The 20292-nt window shown below is 40.9% G+C and overlaps 1 protein-coding gene across 1 annotated transcript in view; it reads right to left on the bottom strand.

Moving 5' to 3' along the window:
- LOC124256150 (leucine-rich repeat-containing G-protein coupled receptor 5-like) overlaps nt 1-20030 on the bottom strand; it is a 185267-nt gene extending 165237 nt beyond the window's left edge. Inside the window, exon 1 of the mRNA XM_046690107.1 lies at nt 19047-20030. The gene's annotated coding sequence lies outside the window, so the exon portion shown is untranslated. The remainder of the gene's footprint in view (nt 1-19046) is intronic.
- Nucleotides 20031-20292: the final 262 nt, after the last annotated feature.

Raw genomic sequence — 20292 nt, 5'->3', positions numbered from 1 at the left:
AAAAAGCGGCATCCATGCACACATATATGTGTGTACGCGGGCGTGGGAGGGTGGGCATGTGTGTGTGCATGGATACATGTCTGCTAGCCTGTCTGGAGCCGGCTCTATAACGCTAGCCAACAGAGACAACATGTCACAATTCAATATGGATTCACTACTCAATTCAAGGTTCCTGGGCCCTTGCCGACAGGTCCTCGATTCATCCAGGTAATTTTTACGTCGCCACAAGGTTGAGTTCATGCTAACGTACTTTACCTTGTCTTAACGTTCTATTTAACGTTAATAGTTAAATAGTTTTCCCAGTAGTGAACAGTACATAAGATGTACATAACAGTACAAATAATGCATACATTCTTCAAATGTCTATTCGCCAAGTTGCATGCTGTTTGGTCGTGTGATTTCTGAAGTTGTAGCTGAATAGTGAAGAAAGAATCTCAAAGCGAAAAGTTTTACAGAAAACTCTGCAACACCAAGTTATAAGACACGTTGTTATAACGTTGTGAGGAGCCCAATGCATAACGTATTCTCAACGTAAATTTGCAATGTTACTTTGTGACATAACGTTATAAAATGACGTAATAGTAACGTTGTGACAACGTTGAGTCACGACGTTACCAATCTACAACTTTCTCGAAACGTTGCGAAAACGTTGTGTGTTAGCTGGTAGGCAGGGTAACATCTTTTAAACTTCGCTTGATGTTCTCCGAGCAAAGGTTCTTTCCCCAACACCGCAGAGGAGAGCCCCAATCTGACGGCAACTCGACTACTCCATCAGACTCCATCAGACAGGCATGAGAAGAACCATGCTTAATCTACGTCAAACATGGTTGATATGGAACAACGTATTATCCAAAGACTGAAACCATTAATCAATATTTTCAACAAAGCTGACAAGATGAAGGCATATTTCTGACAAAATGAAAAATGAAGTAATATTCCTTGATGGATTGACAAAGTGAGAATTTGTCCTGACGATGGTGTCAAAATAATGTCAGTTCTGACGAAGAGGCCTAAACAGAGGAAATTTCCTGACTAAGTTCACATGATGAAAATACTTATTGTATTTATGAAACGGAGATGAGAAATTGGGTAGGATAAGCTCATCTTTTCTCGAACACCTGTATTTCAGCGTTTGATGATTATTCATAAAATGCTCATGGTTAAGACAGAACAGTACAATCAACATATCCCTTAATGTGGGTATGAAGAGGGTTGTTTACGTTTACTGACTATATGGAACATTGAGCTGGGGAGTTGGCTTTGAACGACAGACTTATGTGGGAGGAGGTGATTTGTTCTGTTTGACTGTTTGTTTGCACTCAGCAATATCCTAGCGATATGGCGGCGGTCTGGACCAAACTAACCAGTGATCAACAGCATGAGCATCGATCAACGCTGTAGGGACATGTGTCAACCACGTCAGCGAGCCTGACCACACGATCCAGTTAGTCGCCTCTTACGACAAGCATGTGTAACTGAAGACCAATTCTAACCCGGACCTTCACAGGTTAGGAGGACGTGACGCAGGTCTCCATCATGGCGAAACCAATGAGCCCGGGTTCACGGATATGGATATGCTGCTAGAAACTAGAAACATAATCTGAGCAAACCAGTATTCGAAATCATAACTTTCTAGCGTTCGAAGGTACGCATCTCTGCAGAGCGAATCGCGGCGTCAAAAGACAACAGAGCCACTCGAACTCCTACCATTATGTAGAAATACATTTAACAATGCATATTATTCTAAAAATAGTACACATCCACCGTATATTACTTGCAGTTGTTACATCCAATAGTATTGCAATGATGTTGAAGAAACACCTCGATGAAGAAAAAGTTCTGTCAAATCTGAAAAGTTGATGTACCCTTTTTCATCAGGCCAGAAAGAAACGTTTCTGTCAAGGCTTTCGAGAAGAAAAATACACCTGACTTCAGTTTCCCTAGTTTTACAATCAGCAACGTTGGCGTCATTTATTTTCATTTAAGGTGTACCAAAGAAAGTTTCTTAAGCACTACGAACGAAATGGCAACAGCATTTTTTATAACTGCTCATTCATTTGTTGTGGTCGGCCCAGCGTTTAACTTTCATCTAAAAGTATTCTGCAGACATCACGTAATTGTGCTTCGTTTGTGAAAAGCGGCCTGCATCGTGGTTTTAAGAATGTTATGCAAAAACTCCAGTCCGTGTAGCAGAGCAATTATTTTATACTCATTCAGTGTTTCGTGTGTTTCCAATGAGAGCACGCATGGCCCGAAGCTTCAAGATGTTCAAAAAGAAACATTATCCTTGTGTATAGAGAAAAACAAAATTGCATGTAATTGATACAATTAGAGAATTTCTGCATCGCCATTCCATCAGAGAAATGAAAACGAAATAGCGTCCCTCTTCTGTTCTGCGAGTGCGCAAGTACTGTCTGGGAACTGTGCCTCTCGGCAGTGGGGGTATGATCTTTTCATGTAGTCGTGCGAAAGTTTCTTGGAGCCGACCCTTTTTTCAGGAATGGCCCAACAGACAACAACCCCTGTCGCTTGAAGGAGATGTGCGCTCAGAGTGTCTCAAAATAAATAAAAACATATTTTCGTAATGTAAGAGAAGGACCAATTGCATTTCAGAGTACTCTGTGAGTCTTTTACCGCAAGCTTTCTTTCAGTGAAAGAGTATACAGATCAGTGCAAAAGAATATTACCCAGTCGTTATATCCGTGTTCTACTGTAGTTATAAACAGATTGCATTCAGCATAAAGGGCAAATATGTTGTGAAAACTATATCAAAAAGACCACTAAAAATCAGTGATGACAACAAGGGTTCGGGAAAAGGGTGGGAGTGTCCTGTCATGTCAGAAATTACCTATGCACACTCTTTACCTGAAAAAAGTGCCCAACAGCAATACAACTCCGACGGTGACCCTTGAACAGACCGCCCACATTGGTACAATGTGTGAAGTCCATTTCTGGTGTCCCCCGCCCCGATATTGCTGGAATATTGCTAAAAGCGGGTAACACAGTACTCACTCACTCACTCACTGAACAGAACGGACACTCAAATGACCGATAAACCAGAAAATCAAGTGGTTAATTTTGAATTTCGACTACTCTGTAGAAGAGCAGAGGTCCGGCATCTGACATGTAAAGCAACCGAATTATCTCATTAAAGTATTTTCTTGGATCTTTTCGTCAAATTCTGTTGAAGCCCGGGTCCGTGTTACACGCTGGCACATCCGTTGGTCAGGCAATACACTTACGTGTCCCTCGGGATGCGTCTACCATGCGTTCTCAGCGCGTGTATGTTGAACAAACATCTCGGACCACCTGTAGCACTCAACAGGCTCTGTTGCGGGTTTTGAAAGACGAAATGGTTCTCTGCGATTTAAATAGGAATTGGCTGGTCACGTATTAAAGTTACATTTCAGTATAAAGGCCAGAAAACATATACTGATAATATGGAGATAATACAGGGTGTTTGATATATAAGTATCACTTTTAAAAGCCCAGTTGCACTCTTAAACAATAAGTGAGTGAGTATAGTTTTAGGACGGTGGGAGATACCACTTCACGCGCGGTACCAATGAAGGAATTCGAACCCGTGTCTTCAGCACGACGATTGAGCGCTTTAAGTTCTAGGCTATCCGTCGCCCCTCCTTAAATAACGAGAACGTTCTCATGAGTACCAAACCACGGCAAAATAGACCTATTGGAAGGATCAAATCTTCTGTTACCTGAAATGGGGTAAGCGACTGAATCGAGTACGAGTATGGGGTACTGATCTTTCATAACAGAACAATCCGCATACAACACACGAGTGAGTGAGTGAGTGAGTTTATTTCTACGCCGCACTCAGCAATATTCCAGCTATATGGCGGCGGTCTGTAAATAATCGAGTGTGGACCAGATAATCCAGTGACCAACAGCATTGGCATCGATCTGCGCAATTGGGAACCGATGACATATGTCAACCAAGTCAGCGATCCTGACAACCCGATCCCGTTAGTCGCCTCTTACGACAAGCATAGGTTACTGAAGATCAATATTCTAACCCGGACCTTCACGGGTATACAACACACGACAATCGGCGGTATATTGCCACAGACGTTGATGTAAAAAGTATTGTGGTTTTTTGCCGCTTACTTCGTAAAAACCTTACTCCCATGTGTCAAAAACTGAAACTTTGTTTGCATGGGATAAAAACAACTAAACTCATTTACTGTTTGATTAAGTAAAAACGACTCTTGCCAAACAATGCTATTTTTTCATCCACGAATCTGATAATTTGATAAAATGGCCTCTCGCGACACACACGAAGTGCTATGGACTGCCCTGGATTTTTCAACCCGTTCGCAAATTGTTTAGACCGCCTCCGTGGTGTAGTGGTTAGAGCGTCCGCCCGGAGAGCGGAAGGTCGCGGGTTCGATCCCCGACCGCGTCATACCAAAAGACGTTAAAATATGCTACTTGTTGGTCCCTGCCTGGCGCTCGGCATTTATTGGTACAACAATGACAGGTCGGCTCGGAGTCAGTTTAATGTGTCTGAGTGGGGTATTCATGCTTCACTGCGGCATGGTATCTCAGTGAGCTAGCACTATAAAACCAGGTTAAGTCTGGGCTAGAACAAGCAGCCGCACATACACATACACACGCATGCACGTCGTCATATGAGCGAAATATTCTCAAGCACGACGTTAAACCCAATTTTCACCTCACCTCACCTCACCAAACCGTTTAATATGTAAAACAATCGCCCTGAACATGGGCTCAGTATCTACTCGTATATCATCCCTCCGCATTAACTGAGCGTAATGAATTTCATGCGCATGATTTATTGGTAGAACTATTTTACTCCTTTTGAGAGATACATCAGAATCGAATTCCAAATCAGATAGACACGTGACGATCAGGGGTAGAATTGCTCTTCAGCAACCCATGCTTGTCGTAAAAGGCGACTAACGGGATTGGGTGGTCAGGCTCGCTGACTTGGTTGACACGTGTCATCGTAGCCCAATTGCGTAGATCGATGCTCATGCTGTTTATCACTGGATTGTCTGGTACAGACGCGATGAATTACAGACAGCCGCCATATAGATAGAATATGAGTGCGACGTTAAACAACCAACCAACCAAAACAGACGAGTGGTGAGGTAGCTTTAGCTCAACAAGAACAGTATTCTGTTTTAATAAGGGCGTGTCAGGTTACTGACAAAATAACGTATTACAAAGATTTTACCACTTTGGTGAAAGCCACAACCACGGATATGGATGTGATAAAATAAGGAGGGAAACCTAGATTCTGGTGTACCCAAGGCACGCAACTCTGCACAATGAATTGCGACACTTTAAACGACGGGGCAACCCGTTCCACATCCAAAAGAGTACAGAAATAATAAATTCTAATGGTAATTAACAAGGGCATATCGAAGAGAAATTCTGCAAGGTTCCATCTTGTAACAATAACGGCAACAGTCTCCCGGACAAACCAAATGATGCATTGTGTCCAAGTTGCTTGGGAGCGGGGAGCGATGAGACGTGTGATTATGTACGTGCACAGTAGACAACAGAAAACAATGGCCTTCCGCCCGGCAGTGTGATAGGTTTGATGGAGTGGTATAAGGCGGCTGGCCTGCCTTTGTTGAGTGGACAATTATTCCTACAGAAGGCTTGTCACTGATGGTTGAGTATCCTTTGACTTCATTTGAGTAATTTCCACGTCCACCACCACTACCACTTCAATTGTAAGACCGCCGCCAAATAGCTGGAATAGTGTTGAGTGCGGCGTAAAACTAAACTCACTCGATTGTAAGATGAACACTTCATTTTGACTGCAGCTACCAACACTTCAACTCCCACAGCTACTTTGTTTCTTGTTTAACACCGCACTCAGCAATATTCCAGCTATATGGCGGAGGTCTGTAAATAATCGAGTCTGGACCAGACAATCCAGTGACTGACATCACGAGCATCGATCGACGCAATAGGGATATGATGACACGTGACAACGAGCCTGACACCCGATCCCGTTAGTCACCCCATAAGAAAAACATAGGTTCAACCACTACCACTTCGAGTGAGTGAGTGAGTGAGTTTAGTTTTACGCCGCACTCAGCAATATCCCAGCTATATGGCGGCTGTCTGTAAATAATCGAGTCTGGACCAGACAATCCAGTGATCAACAGCATGAGCATCGATCTGCGCAATTGGGAACCGATGACATGTGTCAACCAAGTCAGCGAGCCTGACCACCCGATCCCGTTAGTCGCCTCTTACGACAAGCATAGTCGCCTTTTATGGCAAGCACATGGGTTGCTGAAGACCTATTCTACCCCTGATCTTCACGGGTCACTACCACTTCGACTACAAGTAGACTACAACTACTGTTATCACTACTACCACTTATACAAACAATCCCACCTCAACCACCAACAGCAACAATAACACTTTGGCCCATGATTAAGATCGGTAGACAAATATTATTAACGAGTCTCAACAATCCCAACTGAAACGGAGGCGTTCCAGATCAGTTCTCTGGATTATTGTATTTTTGACTTGAGATCGAAAGGACAGGTTTCCAATGTAACAGTGAGTGAGTTTAGTTTTGCGCCGCTTTTAGCAATAATGCGACAGAGGACAACGGAAATGAGCTTCACGTATTGCACCCATGTGGGGAATCGAACCCGGGTCTTCGGCGTGACGAGCGAACGCTTTAACCACTAGGCCGCCCGAGTGAGTGAGTGAGGGAGGGGGAAGAGTGTGAGAGCGAATGAGTGAGGTTTAACGCCGCATGGAACAGCTGCCTCGTTAACGTGTCAATGGGAGGAAGGCCGGTCTCCTGTCTCCGACTTTTACACCACTTTTTGTGAAACCAACGAGCAGGAGTATTGAGCTGACAAGACAAAACAAAACACAGGATGAAGGGGACCAAACACAAACCCACGATCACAGGTTTCTGAGGTTATCAAGGGGCGCAACTCTCCACTGCCAAGGATGGCAATATTCCAGCTATATGGCGGCGGTCTGTAAATAATCGAGTCTGGACCAGACAATCCAGTAGTCATGAGCATAAGCATCGATCTACGTAACTGGGAACCGATAACATGTGTCAACCAAGCCAGCGAGCCTGACCGCCCGATCCCGTTAGTCGCCTCTTACGACAAGCATGGGTTACTGAAGACCAATTCTAACCCGGATCTTCAAGGGTCGTCCCCACGACGTTGATTATGAAAGTACACGTTTTTACATGCAGTTAACATCTGTGATGAGATTTCTTAAAGAACCAAAATAGACGTAGCAAATAACAAAGGTCATAATTTCCGGTGCCCGTTACAACTGAATCCATAAAATCGATGTGTCATCACAGAAATCAGTAATGATAAATACAATCCGATTGCATGTAATTGATTAACTACATACGCTATGTTTAGCATGAACGTGACGTCGACCCATTCATTTTAATATATCCATTGTTGTCAGCGATCTTAAACATATCACGTTCTCTATAAAAAGTGAGGTGAAATAGGGTTTAAAGTCGTGCTTGAGAATATTTCGCTCATAATATATGACGACGTGCATGCGTGTGTATGTGTGGCTGCTTGTACTAGCCCAGACTTAAGCTGGTTTTATAGTGCTAGCTCACTGAGATACCATGCCGAAGTTAAGCATGAATACCCCACTGAGAGCCATTATACTGACTCCGAGCCGACCAGTCCTTGTTGTACCCATTCTGCCGAGCACCAGGCAGGCACCAACAAGTACCGTATTTTAACGTCCTTTGGTATGGCACTCTCTCTAGGAATATTACTGACAATGTCATTGCCTAGGTTCGCAGGGCTTTGTTGTATGCTCATGCCAATAATGGTTGTCATCTAACTTGTATTAAAAAATATCACATATCACCCGCGTGTGAGTGAGTGAGTGAGTGAGTATAGGTGTGCGATGCTTTCAACAGCATTCAGGCTGTATCACGACGGAAAATTACCTTGGGGCAGTGTGTGGAATCGAACACCCGTGTTTGGCGGTTAAGAGCGACCACCTTGACCTAGGCTGCCCCAACGTTAATGTAGTGAGTGAGTGAGTTTAGTTAAACGCTATATGGCGGCGGTTTGTAAATGAACGTTGGTAGCAGTATTAGATCCGGGTTAGAATTGATCTTCAGAAACCCACGCTTGTTGTAAGAGGTGACTAACGGGATCGGTGGTCAGACTTGGTTGACACATGTCATCGTATCCCAGTTGCGTAGATCGATGCTCATGCTGCTGATCACTGGATTGTCTCGTCCAGACTCGATTAATTACAGACCTCCGCCATATTGCTGGAATATTGCTGAGTGCGGCGTAAAACTAAACTTACACACTCTTATTTGTTTCATCTCTGCTCCTATTAAACATCGGGGCGTCTTTTGTCCGGCAGTGAAGTTCGCTAAAACGGATGCCAGCGTTGAAACATTTATTATTCCCGTATCAAATACCTCACCGTGGAATACCACGTCTTGTTTGATGAGCCTACATCAGACATGTGCCTGTTTCTATAAGGCAACTGCTCGTACAAACAGTAGCTGCCGCTATTTAAATGTCATAGAGATAGTTATGTTCCTGTGGTAACAACGATGCATTCGATCTTTAGTCACGAACGACACAAACACAATACAGCAACATGGGTATTTCAAATCGCTCGTGTAAGTAATTATCTGTTCAATTTTTGTCCAAGAAAGCTGGTATTTATTGGCAAAAAGTGTCCTCAAGCTCTTGGATATTTCATAAAACCATCACAATGTGTACAATCATAGCATTACCGCTTAACAAGATCGCGGATTAAACAGAGTTTCTTAACCTTAATCGTTTCGGATTCGCTGTCTGCAATTACTCCTTGGTGAGAGTCCCAGCTCAGTAGTGACAGAATCCACTCGTGTCAAACCAGCATAATCAATACCATAAATGATTTTTCATGTTGACGGATCTTTTTTTAGACTTGAAGTTTCGTGTCTAAGAATTCTATGACGGTTATGGATGAGATAAGAGGACGGGTGATCTCACTGCATTTTGCGTCCATTTCCTTTTTCATCGTGGATCTCCGAAATCATAACAGCATCGGCAAGACGTCCTTCGATTACCTTCACGTTCAGTGGAAACCACTCGAAATAACACCGAGCACAATAACTGAGCCGTGGCTCGCTGTTTAAACTGTTGAGTATATTTACAGTTTCTGTACCCGCTACCCGGAAGTTCCTTTAAGCTGGATGATCGACTTGTAATGGACAAGACTTCCGTTGTTGCTACGACACATATCTACACGACAGACTGTGTCGCAGTTATTGTTGTATCACTGTATCTTATGTCTTATCACTGTATCCTATGTCGTATCACTGTATCTTATGTCGTATCACTGTATCTTATGTTGTATCACTGTATCATATGTCGTATCGCTGTATCCTAAGTCGTATCGCTGTATCTTATGTCGTATCACTGTATCTTATGTTGTATCACTGTATCATATGTCGTATCATTGTATCATATGTCGTATCGCTGTATCTTATGTCGTATCACTGTATCTTATGTCGTATCACTGTATCTTATGTTGTATCACTGTATCTTATGTCGTATCGCTGTATCTTATGTCGTATCACTGTATCCTACATCGTATCACGTTATTGTCTGTCGTTTCACTGTATCTTATGTCGTATCATTGTATCTTATGTCGTTTCACTGTATCTTATGTCGTATCACTGTATCCTACATCGTATCACGTTATTGTCTGTCGTTTAACTGTATCATATGTCGTTTCACTGTATCTTATGTCGTATCATTGTATCATATGTCGTATCGCTGTATTCTATGTCGTATTACTGTATCCTATGTCCTATCACTGTATCATATGTCGTATCACTGTATCTTATGTCGTATCACTGTATCTTATGTCGTATTACTGTATCCTACATCGTATCACGTTATTGTCTGTCGTTTCACTGTATCATATGTCGTTTCATTGTATCTTATGTCGTTTCACTGTATCATATGTCGTATCACTGTATCCTACATAGTATCACGTTATTGTCTGTCGTTTAACTGTATCATATGTCGTTTCACTGTATCTTATGTCGTATCATTGTATCATATGTCGTATCCCTGTATTCTATGTCGTATTACTGTATCCTATGTCCTATCACTGTATCATATGTCGTATCATTGTATCTTATGTCGTTTCACTGTATCTTATGTCGTATCACTGTATCCTACATCGTATCACGTTATTGTCTGTCGTTTAACTGTATCATATGTCGTTTCACTGTATCTTATGTCGTATCATTGTATCATATGTCGTATCGCTGTATTCTATGTCGTATTACTGTATCCTATGTCCTATCACTATATAATATGTCGTATCACTGTATCTTATGTCGTATCACTGTATCTTATGTCGTATCACTGTATCCTACATCGTATCACGTTATTGTCTGTCGTTTCACTGTATCATATGTCGTATCATTGTATTAACCGTCGTATTACTGTACTTTATTACCCATATGGTGAAACATAACCAGTGTCATATATATCATACATATGTGCAAATATCACTTTTGCCTAGAAACCATTGTTTATGTATTTCGTCGTCTGTGACGTCATTAAACATTTGAACATGACGTCAATCAAGAGGGCTGTCACACTTGCTTACATGAACAAAATGGATAAAAAGAAATTATTACACTCGAGCAAGCGTGTTATATGACATATACGAAAAGAGTGTGAAATTTTGTATTGCCCGAGCTCGTGTAATAATCTCTATTTACTAAATGTCGTATCACTGTATTATCCGTAGTACTACTGTATCATCTGTCGTATCACACGATCTGTGTGACACAGGATATGTCCAGATACCGCCTAACCCACTGTAACTTTGGTGAACATAGACTATATTGTTTGATATATGTTTATCCACAACATAGAGACATATTACAATTTTGGGTACAAATCAATTCTCGAAGAAAATTTTCAAAATATTGTGAACTCTGTGAAAAACATTGTAGTGACTATGACTGCCATATAATTCTACATTGTGAACATTATATGTACAACAGGAATCAGTTCTTTTCCAAACTTTTAGATCTTTTTCTTGTCAATGTGTCTGTACAAATAGAATTACTGCCAGAAGATGAAATGCGCGCTGTCTCTCTATTCTGGAGGTGAGATACCTGTTACCGAACACATAGATGAAATGTCATGGAGATGTATGATTGTCCTATTTTGTAAATACCTGTATTCAGTGGTATCCTCACTCTAGTCTGTATTTTAGATCCTTCCTTGCCTTTGCTCTGTACATGTGTATACTCGCCTTGTGAATATGTTGTTGTAAATATTTGATGTATATATGTAGATGATCTTCGGATTGAAATCTGGAGGAAATAAAGACTTTCATTCATTCATTCATTCATTCATTCATATCACTGTACCAACTGTATCACACTATCATATGTCGTATCACTGTATCATCTATCGTAGCATGAATGGTCATTTCAAATCACATCGTATGACACGTAGGGGTGTATTTAATCACCAAATGTTCGACAGCATGTATCACAATCCGTGATACAAAATAATACTCACTACAAAATAAGTAGAAGTTAATTTAAGGGTGACATTTAAAATTGAATGGGTAGTTTCAAGCCTTTTCATTACGTCGTCCACATCTAGATCTGTTTTGTGAAGGCACCTAATCTTCAACTTTGACTTTGGAAATGTTTTCTTTCCACATAAAATGTCAATATTAATGTCATAGCTCGACAAATTGTACCGGTGCAATTCAAATCGAACTAATTTCACTTTTATATTGAGATAAACCCAGATCTGAGAGAAACTTCAACACAAACATGAAAGAAGTAACCATGCAACAGAAATCATAGTCCTCAAAGGACCCAACATGGAACTGAGACCTCAGACAGGCGAGAACTAGTCCATACTAGCCGAGACTACTATTACCTTCATAGGTTATTGGACAGCACATTAGAGTCTCCAATCTCATGAGCTCATCCTTGTAGATCAACTTGACAACTTAAGTCTAATAGTCCTGTACTGGTCAAATCCAGCATCGTGAGGCAAAATCAATATGTTAGTTACAAGTTGAAAGCAATCTTGGTGACAGAAACATTAACACTTAAAACCAGCGGAGGGAAAGGTTCGGCCATATCTCTGATGGCTCACTCATGAGCAATCAGGGCAATAGTGCAGCACTACCCGCCAGGATCGTTGCACGGTCTGACGACCTTGTAATGGCAAGTAATGGATGTTTATCATATGAAACAAATTCAGGAAGCGTTCAGTTAGTTTAGTCAAAAAGCGGGCGTAGAGTGAGGGAGTGAGAAAGGTGTTACGCCGCTTTTAGCAAAATTCCAGCAATATCTATATCGCACTATTTTAGCACACGTGCGAACACACAGAGACAGAGATACATGTACTTGAAAACAGACACACAAAGAGACAGAGAAAAGCCACGTGGCTGCAGTAAACAGAGAAAACAGAACCGGTGTGTGTTTGGTTTTACGCTGCTTTAACAATATTCCAGCAATATCAAGGCGGACGACACCAGAAATGGGCTTCACACATTGTACCCATGTGGGGAATAGAACCTGGCCCTTCGGCGTGACGAGCCAACGCTTTAACCACTAGGCTACCCCACCGACCATCCGTAGTATGATTGAGGTTCATGTTAGGCCGCTCTGAACAGTATTTCAGTTAAAGGCTACTGGCAACAAGTTGAGAACCACTCGAATATGTCAACAGATTAACTATAGTGATATGAAACAACGGGCGGTGCTAACCCCTATTGATGAGCAGTTTAATGGTCTGGGAGACGGGAGGAATTCCCCAAGTGATGCAGGTCTTGGACGTTCAAATATGAGATGTGCAGCCAGGTCTCACAGGTTTCAATATATGTATGTTATATGCAGAGTGTGATATGTAATATGTGCTAAAGTACTAGTATACAAGTCTTGGTTAAGCAATCCAGAAGTTGATAGCTTGAGCACCGTTTCAGTGAGACCCTGGTACAAAAACCGAGAACAAAAGCACAAATCACACTGTAACCCTACGGGTACCAGGCACCTGGTTTGTCCCCGGATCCTGGTGATCACTTGTTCGGTTCAATGAACAGTGCAAACTCAGCAGCTTTTGCAGGTTCGCGAACTCCACTGCAGGAATCTCTCAGCCTGTTTGTGGCATGACCAAAAATCAATAACATTTCAAAACTAGCTCCTGCACTGAAGTTAAAATACACCCACAGATGATTCACCTTAGCTGTTTACGAAAACCTGTGAGTGTCTCAGTGACTGAAAATTATATTACATGAAGCATCACCATTCTTGCTTGATTATAGCATGTGCTCCTCCTAAAAAGTTGAGTTGAGGTGAGGTGAGGTGAAATCGGTTTAAAAGTCGTACTTAAGATTATTTCGCTCACATGACGATGTGCATGCGTGTGTATGTGTGGTTGTTTGTACTAGCCCAGACTTAAGCTGGTTTTATAGTGCTAGCCCACTTAGATACCATGCCGCAGTGAAGCATGAATACCCCAGTCAGACACATTATACTGACTCCGAGCCGACCAGCCCTTGTTGTAGCCATTAATGCCATATTTTAACGTCTTTTGGTATGACGCAGCCGGGGATCGAACCCGCTACCTTACACTGTCCGGGCGGACGCTCTAATCACTACACCACGGAGGCGTGTACAACCCCAATATGTAAAATCAAGACAATATGTAAAACTAACACAATATGTAACAACATAACGCAAAACATAAAAAATAACGCAATATGTAAAGATTAACGCAATATGTAAAAATGTCTTTAACGCAAAAAAGTACACCACCTAACGCAAAATGTAAAAGATTTTTTAACGTAATATGTACAAATTAACGCAATATGTAAAATCCACTTTTAGGTTTGAATATTAGGTGTGGCGATCGAAATCCATTTATGTCACAAATTTGGCAAAATTGACTTTATCGCAATGTTTCTTACAAAATAAACTTCATATTACATTTTTTACAAAATTTTACCTCGTTCAGTATACATGTAAGCAGAGTCGATAAACATATAATATTCTTGTATATAGAGATATTTTAATCCATCTTATAGTCTATTTTCGAAAGTTTTAAAGGAATTATTTTATTCTTCAAACTTGTTTTCATAAATGGTATTTTGGGTTATATTCATTATGTCTTATTCAAGAAGGTTTGACCTTCCCTTGAAACTGGCCATTCCGTTGTTGATAATCTGTGATTACTGAATTGGGTTTTAAAGAAACCACTTATTGATCCTTCTTAATTTGGTTTGAAATAACATGCATGTTGTAGCAATGTTTCCAATTTTAATCTCTCTCTCTCTCTCTCTCTCTCTCTCTCTCTCTCTCTCTCTCTCTCTCTCTCTCTCTCTCTCTCTCTCTCATTCTACATGATCTGCTCTCTCTCTCTACCGTTGTATGGAAACCAAATCACTTGTGTCATTGTTGTGTCAAGCTGTATTTTACAGATTCCGTTAATCTTTACAAATTGCGTTAAAATTGTTTTACATTTTGCGTTAGGTGTTTACATATTGCGTTAAAGACATTTTTACATTTGGCGTTAATCTTTTACATATTGCGTTATATTTTACGTTTTGCGTTAAGTTTTTACATATTGCGTTAGTTTTACATATTGTATTGATTTTACGTATTGGGGTTGTACGATTCTTTCATATCACAGTTCAAGTACATTATCTAATATCAACTATGATGATTCTGCTATGTTAACTTTTTTTAACATAATAACTGTTATAAATTATCTGAAAGTGACGACTGTTCTTTTACATATTTAAGTAGTATAATAATTAGGCCCAAAACAATCGTGGTCGATAAATTGAGCAAATGACAGCGCCTCTGAGACACGACCTCAATATAGCTGTCTCAAGCTTCTCAGTTATTGTTTCCCGCAGCAGTCCAAGTGTATAGTGGTGGCCTGTAAGCAGTCGAACCTGAGTCCAGATTTCCGAAGCTCTCTTAACTTACAAACCAGTGACTGACATCATGAGCACCAATCTATGAAAATGGGATTCTCATTGGACAAGAGAAGTTTGGGACGCCTCTCGGTTAATCGGTTAAGTCACCTCTCGTGACATGCATGGTTGCTGTGGACAAACTGCTAGCTAAAGTGAGTTAAGTTTTAGGCCGCACTCAGCAATATTCCAGCTATATGGCGGCGGTCTGTAAATAATTGAGTCTGGACCAAACAATCAAATGATCAACAGCATGGGTATCGATCTACGCAATTGAGCATCGATCTGCGCGATGACATGTGTCAACCAAGCCAGCGAGCCTGACCACCCGATCCCGTCAGTTGCCTCGTACGACAAGCATGGGTTACTGACGATCAATTCTAACCCGGATCTTCACTTGTGCCAGTTATAAAGACATGTACAGGTACTGTGTGGCAGTGTTATTTCTTGTCGCAAAAATGTTTCAAGTTTATTCCAATGTTTCTGTTGACATTAAGGAGGTCACAATGGTGTGCTATATTTAGACAGGGAGACAACACGGCTGGGGAAATTTCTGGGACAATTTTGGAAAATTTTGGAGGGGTATGACAGAGAGTTGGAGAAAATTCTGGAGTGGTAGGACAGAGAGTTGGAGGAAATTCTGGAGTGGTACGACAGAGAGTTGGAGAAAATTCTGGTAGCTTTTTCTTACATGAATATACGGGTAGCTAGCTTCCTCTTGCCCCATCTCACATTACAAGAACAGCAGTTGTGTGAAGATCACTTCCACCCTGAATACTCAGACTTGGCCTATTTTGGAAGAAGCCTAGGCCTGACCAACGTTGAAGTTACCACTCACTGCATTTATGTCTATTATCATTGCTTAGGTATTTAGTCTGTCATACAGACCCTGAAGCAGATATATCCAAGAAAGCCCACGAAAATGTGACAAATCTAGATTTCACAGCTTCAAGCAAAATGAAGTAATTCTCAAGGCTTCTTTTCATTATATTTGTTTTACTGTGAACCCTTTTTTTTCTGTAAAATATGTTCATTTCAGAGACTCGTTGTTAGTGTACTTTGATATTATACTGCCTTTGAATTTGTACGGCCTCTCTGTTTTGAACAGACATTAAAATAAAAATTGAATAGTTTAAGAATACAATTGTTGATTGTCACATCTCTTTATTGTATATTCTTTTCACATCGAGATCTTTTACGGGCTTATTTCCAGCTAATTTATAGTTTCAACTTGGGAATCATACTCGTCAGTATCACATCAACACACGTGAGTGAGTGAGTTAGCTTTTAGGGACATCAGAAATGGGCTTCAAACATTGTACCCATGTAGGGAATCGAACCTGGGTCTTCAGCGTGACGAGCTGACGCTTTTACCATTAGGCTACCCCACCGCCCCAATCCATATGACGACGGTCCACCCGAACGCGTTATTCGCATCATACGACATGCATGGACTGCTGACAGCACATGCTGCTCGGATCTCCACTGGGTGTTAATGAATTTCACACGTGTGGTACGTTAATACATAGCATTGTTGTTGCCGATAAACAACACGTCGTTGCTATGGAATTCCGTTACTTTTAGCCATCAGTATGAAATGGTTAATGGAAAGAATTGTCTCAGCGAACAAACAGGCCATAGCGGAATGAATCCATAATCATTGTTCCTTTACAAGCGCCCACAAGAACAACGTCTTCTACGGCATGGACTATAACGACGACGATGAAATATTACTGACATTAATACCAACCACAGTTGTATGAAAGCTTACGACGACGATGAAATAAAAGACGTGTGTGTGTGACGACAACACCATTGAGATCAGCATCATGACAAAACCTACGCCAACGAGGGAGAGGTTATTTAAGCTTCCTTTCATCAACACATACTTATAGCAGCCCTAGTTCTAAGACCGCTCTGTGGAACGCTGCCTAGTCACCAAGTATACAACACGTCTATTAACTCCCCAACTAAGGGGGTGATATAGGGACCATATTTCACCCATGGCATATGCATAAGTCGAATTTGGTTCGAAATTACAACTGGAGACATGAAACTTTTTTGGAAAACAACACTCATCTGTTTGTTACGATATTTCGTGGCAGTTTCATGTCATTTGTATCAGGTCAACGGATCATGAAGTTGCTCTGAAACATGAAAAGAGTCGATATCCATAAACGTTTCATGACGACATCTGCATAGTTAGAAAAATGAACAGACAAAATGGAAATCGTGACGGAATCATCACACGTGTTCAGTCAAATGAGAATTATAGATTATTTTCATCACTACTTGTTCATTTTCAAGTTGTGACAAGAGCACATGCCTATAGAACTGATTAATGTCCAACGTGCTGCTTGAAAAGTCTTTGGGGAGCGTTTAGTGTTCTTTGGGTTTTTAGCCTAAAGTTTGAACTTAGCAATCATTTACGGAATTTCATTAGGGCCAAAGACTAATATTTTTATCTTTATTTATTGCATTGCAATAGTGCCAGTTCACAAAATGATAAGCCATGGGAAGTTCATTTGCTGGATTCGGTTTCTCTTGAATTTTCAAGATATAAAGATGGTGCTAACAGACGTATTATTGTGTGGTGTTTAGGTTTGGTGTTTGTGTGTGTGTTGTTTTTGTTGTTTGTTGTTGTTCATGTTCAAGGGCTTCGGTTTTGTCTTTTGTGTGTTCTTGTTTGATGTTTAGGTTTTTCGGTTTAATAAAAAGTGTTTTTGTTTCAAATTGTGTTGTTTGTTATTATTGTTGTCTGATGTTAAAGGGTTTCGGTCGTGCATAAGTGTTTCAGTATGTGTTGTTTGTTGTTCAGGGATTTCGAGTGTGACTTGTTGTTGCACTATGCACAATGCCTTTTAGAAAGTGATCAAATGCAACATGTTATATTTGTGTGCTGGTGACGTGTGATTTTAATTACTTTCGGTTGAGCACAAGTGATCTTTGTGTGTTGTTCTTGTTGTTGCTGTTGTTGTTGTTGCTTGTTCAGGCCTACAGATAACCTAGAATCATTGCTTATTTAATCACAAGTTGATAACATTGGTTATAGACACCTTTCTCTGGTTTTCAATATATATTTACGCCGGTCTATTGGGGATTATTTGATTATTTATGAGATGAGTTTTCATTTGTGTGTGTTCATGTGCTGCCCTTATAAAGTGTATAACATGTAATCACACACAACAGCGTTGTTTGTGTCCGAGTAACAAGCGAAGTACAGCCCCGTTCATACATTATTCAAGGCAATAGAGTTCATACAAGTTCATACAAGTCTGCATTCGATTTGTCAATAACGGTTTGCAAAATTCCCCAACTTGAAAAGGATGCACATGGCAATGACAGTGTAATATTTATTAGAGATTGGTTTCAGCCATTTTTCAAATGTATTTGTACAAACTCAAAATAGATGGGTAATGGTGAAATATTTTGCTTATTTTAAGTGCAGTGGCAGACAACCTCAAGAGACAACCTCATCACACAACCGCAACCTCATCAACCAGTGTCATCACTGGGGAGTGCGTCAACAATGCTGGACAATCAGCTGTGGTCAAAGGTGTTTCATTTCTCCCAGTAAAATAGTCCAGTCATTGTCATCCAAAATAGGTAATGGTAGCCTGGGCAACTGTTTATATAACTGGACAATATCGGCCACGACCATTTTAACCTAATACGATGATTCATACGATTGGGAACGAAGACACAGTTAATACAACACGGAAGTAAAACATGTTCGACGGTACATATTCAACAATATGCAAAACAGCATTGGGAATAACGACCAAGCTCTAGATGGCTATGACAGTTACAATTATTGAGGACAAAACGTGACATGTGAATATTGACACACCATAACACAGACATGTTGTCCTGGAACAAACATCCTCCGACATTTACAGACTAAACTCTTTATATTAACCTGTTCCTACAATGAGTCTATATGTGTAGCAGGGAAATATGAGACAGTTTCAAATCATAAAAACGTAATATATATCTCAACAATGCTCTACTGTTACGGATATGTACAAGAAAGAGAGGCTTACCTGGCGATATGCTTACTTTCCAACACAATCACAGGATGCACGAGGATTTCGTGTCCATCTAATATCCTTGTCAAGTCAATGTATCAGCGATATGGTCTACACGGATATATCATGTGCTTCGTGCAATATACCGATGTTTGTTCACGCCACTGTTACACAATGTATGTACACTTCATGCTCCTCGTGCAGTATAACAGGTGAGTGACTGTATTTTTAGACGCATGTATATCTCGTGTCCCTCGTGCAGCGTGTCCGGTGCGCCTAAACTATTTTCACTCCACCGCTACACATGCATTAATTTTTCATGCTCCCAGTGCAATGGATATGATTGTTGTATCACTGTTTGGACAGAATACCAGATGGCTTCAGGCGATCCGTATAAATAGATGTTGTGACGACTGCCTGATCAATATATTTATCTCCACAGGATCTTGAGGTTTACGTTGTATCGTTTCTTGCATTTGCAGAGTGTAACCATCCTAGAACGAGGGTTTGTCGTTCAATTAATACTCAATTCACCAATCATCCAAATGGGATTAGAACAAGCCGTTTTTCATTCGCCTTTTACCCTCGAGAACACTGGTGGTAGTTCCTGTGATTGTGGTTGAACTTTCTTGAGAGAAACTGTTATCGTGTTTCTTTGATTATCCAAAACTGGTAGATGTCCATGTTTTGATGTAGAACAATATAAATAACAGTCAGATGGCCATGTTCTTGGCGTTGTGGCCACTTCTTTGTGGGTTTTTATAACTCCTTACGATCCCAGCGAATATATCCGTCATCTCAAGTTGACACTTTGATGGACACTCCAATCACCAAGTCCGACTGTGTTATCGAAAGTTTACCTCACATATACCGGATGTCAATTACATTCGGCTGGTATCTCCGTCTTTCGGAAACCTTGTCGTATCCTTTTGAAACCTGTCATTTCGTCATCCCAAAAGCTTTTAAACTGTTCATTCACCAAAGACCTTTATCATTTGCCCATTAAAGCTTCTCGCAACATTCGCATCCCTGCGAGGATCTCTGGATGCCGATAGGGGGCGTTGTGTGTGAGAGGCAGACGACTATTGATCTCAAGAAAGGGTGCTCAGTTGTTGAACCAGCCGCGAGCGCAGCAGTAATTGGCTGCGCAGGGGGATCCCTTTGGCATCGCTTTAATCGTCATATTCCGATAGCTTCAACCAAAGATCTGTCATCAACATAGTATTAGTAGCCGGAGGTAGTCAGATCTCACCTGGCGACG

The sequence above is a fragment of the Haliotis rubra genome, unplaced genomic scaffold (assembly GCF_003918875.1).
Source record: "Haliotis rubra isolate DU_JTF1 unplaced genomic scaffold, ASM391887v1 Scf62, whole genome shotgun sequence".
NCBI classification, from domain to species: Eukaryota; Metazoa; Mollusca; class Gastropoda; order Lepetellida; family Haliotidae; genus Haliotis; species Haliotis rubra.
Note: the sequence above shows the minus strand (reverse complement) of the source record. Positions and strands in the feature narration are given on the sequence as shown.